Source organism: Austrofundulus limnaeus, unplaced genomic scaffold, assembly GCF_001266775.1.
Source record: "Austrofundulus limnaeus strain Quisiro unplaced genomic scaffold, Austrofundulus_limnaeus-1.0 Scaffold33, whole genome shotgun sequence".
In the NCBI taxonomy this organism is placed as follows: Eukaryota; Metazoa; Chordata; class Actinopteri; order Cyprinodontiformes; family Rivulidae; genus Austrofundulus; species Austrofundulus limnaeus.
The window spans coordinates 134,348-137,486 of NW_013952435.1; the positions used below are offsets into that span (position 1 = coordinate 134,348).

Below are 3,139 nucleotides of genomic sequence, written 5' to 3' on the forward strand. Positions count from 1 at the left end.
CATGTCCCCCTAGTGGTCTGGCTTAGTTACTGTTTGCAATCAATCTTTTCAGTGTTCCATGTATAATGTCTGTTATTTTGACAGGTACAATAAAAGAATTGTACTTGTAAATTTGAATTGTACTTGTAAATTTGATTCGTACTTGTAATGTGGCAAAGTTGTAACAAATTCATGTATGTTTATAGACTTACATGTACAAATTTAGACTCTTACACATACAATGGTTCTGACAGTTCTCTTACCTGATACTTCCCGCTCTTCAAACAAAACTCTCCGCTTCCCCCTCGACTCAAATCAAAGGCGAGAACCTGCCTGCAGAGGCTGGATCAAAGCCCGCCGCGGCACGAGGACCTGTGCTCACTGCTTTTCATTCAGCCTGATTAAAGTCTGTCATTTCCTGCCATTAACACCTTCCTGCCTGCAAACCTGAAACACACGGAGCGGAGCAGTCAGCAGGAAGTGGCGGGAATGACACTGTTTTATGTTTTTTTTCTCCCAATTAAACTGCCTGAAACTCAATTATCCAACATTATATGAGAGAGGGGGAATGTATAATCAAATCATTACTCACCCTTTTATTTAGTTTTCATCAGTTTAAGGAGCACTGACCTCCTCCAGCAGCTGCTTCATGTCGATACATGTGCACACGTTAATGAGTTTGTTTATGATCGCTCGCCGCAGACAGGCAAAGGCAAATATGAAGTTTTTACCTTTTTTTAGTTTAAAAAAACTCCTGGATGATGCCGTTAATCAGCGTTTTTGCAGAATCTGAGCTAAAATTGGGTATTTTTCTTAACGTTATTTTTACATCTACAACAGACGATGATCCTAATAATAATATTTATGCAAAGAAAGCAGGACTTGTAATTTGTAAATCGATTAATGCTTAACTCCTCAGCAGTGAAAGTGAACTTGTTCCAACAGGTTGTCTTTGTGTGAGATTGTCAGAAATCCTGACGTCACAGGAACTGATCCGCTGTCAGCTGAGGTCTTTAAGAGCACTTTTATCTGATGATGTGGATTAATCATAGAGATGGACTCTTCAGGCCTGAGCGTGCTGCATGAACGAGTCGATGGGACTGTTTTAACGAGCACATTAGGGCTGCGATGGCGATGTTTGTAAGTAATGTGATAAAAATGTCAGGTGCAATATGTCTTTTTGTTTCTGTCCTCCCTTTCTGTACTTCCTACTATGTGTTCTTTAGCATTTTTGGCAGTCGTTTGTGTCTGGTGTGAACTTTTGCTGCAGTAAGACTCTGTCCTACTAGCTGAATAATTGCACCAGCATGAAAAGTACAACTTCAAAACTCTTTAAATTCATTAGTCAACAATTATTGTAGAGCTGGGTGGTATTAAAATTTATATCACAGTGTTATGGACTAATTATCTACATCTGTTTCACCTTGACGCTGTCCAGTACTCATATATCATATGATCAATATCAATCTGTTTGCCCCAGCCGTCAGGACTCCAGCAACGGATTGATCATTGGCTAGGCAGTTACATTCGTCGATCTGTGATTGGTTATAAGCATGTCACATGATGTTAACATGATGTTATATTATTGGCTGCTCTCTGCTGCAGCGGCAGTCACAACATGACAGACTTCCTGATTGACTTCTGTTTGTTGTCGCTCAGAATTAAATCATTTTGACGACCATACACGTAGACTTTCTGTGCATTTATTCCAACGTGTTTCTGCATTCTTGGTAAATCATGCGACGACAGATTTTGGCGTTGTCGGCAGGACGACACACAGTATTTGAAGTTATACCAGTATCACGTTATTTGACAGTATTTTTTTTATCACAGCTCAGCTGCTTATTAATTAGAAACTATTTATAGACTTTTTTTCTTTTACTGTACCTCTGTCTGTGTCGCTGTTTTCCTCTTCTACGTGTCTTTTCTTCTCTGTCTGGTTGTAGACAGTAGTTGTACATTTTGCCTATGAAAGAGGAAGGTTGAGCAAAGATCATTATTGGGTCTATTGTTATGTTATTTAATAAAGCTTAACGACTTCTCTTGGTGCACACCAGTCTACTAAACCCCAGTACAAAACTACTTCCTCCTGGGCTTTTCACAATAGAAGCATATTAACAACTCCATACATGCATGAACTCTATCTGTGCACATCTCTGAAGTTCAGCAATGGCGAAAACGGGAGAGGTATTTTTAAAGTCAGTCAAAATAAATAGCAAAAKCGTCACGCCCGGCCGGCTATTGAGAAGCTGCTAGCTTGCTAATGCGCGTAGCGGTGCTACAAGGAAAAGTGTCCCCCGTGAAACAGTTCACTGTCATGCGTGACGCAACGTTCCAAATGTGTTCAGGCTATTTAAACTGCTGAGTCGGTATTCAGAAAATTCATATCATAACTAAAATAAAAAGCAGTTTTCGGTATGAACCGGTATACTGCCCAGCACTAAATGTTTGCACTCCAATCAGTCCTTTGTGATGTGAATATCGCAAAAGTTGATATTGCGAAGACCACATATTTGCAATTTTTTACATCTACTGTACTGCATTCAACTCCTAGCTATTGTTTTGAAAATGTTTGCTTAAACTTAAAACTTATTTTCAACAAAGTTTTTTTTCTTTTTCTTTGTGTGACAGCACAGAAAGGTCTGTCAGGATAACAAATTTTGCTGGACAATAAATTGTCTCAGAAAATATCGCGATAAACAATATTTAAAAAACATTTTAAATTAATATAATGATACATATTATGAAGCTTCTGGAAGTTTATCCTTCTATGTTTGTGCTCCAGTTTCTGCAGAAGGTAGAATATGTGTGTCATGTGGTTATGGATGAGATGGTGGGGGTGGGGCTTGGGGGGGTATCAGTTTAAAAAAGAGGGACTTTCATCCATTCATAGTCGGGTCTTTTTACTGCTTATCACAGTGTGTCCAAGGCGGCTGTTTGTCAGGCAGACTCTGGCTCACTGGACCAGGACTATACCGGGACCAGGACTGGTACTGGACGAGTGGATTCTTCGCTGGTCCAAATGTCAGCCTTAAAGAAGGCTGGAAGGATCGTAGATTTGACCTCGGGATCTTTCCCTGGGAACAATGACCAACAACCCCTCCTCTTTTTGTTTTTGTCCTTCCTGTCAGCCTTCAAGCTTTGAATGTCACAGCCTTAC

At 39.9% G+C, this 3,139-nt stretch overlaps 1 protein-coding gene across 5 annotated transcripts in view; it reads left to right on the forward strand.

Moving 5' to 3' along the window:
- LOC106515866 (signal-induced proliferation-associated 1-like protein 2) overlaps nt 1–3,139 on the forward strand; it is a 138,434-nt gene that overhangs the window by 33,161 nt on the left and 102,134 nt on the right. The window lies entirely within an intron of this gene.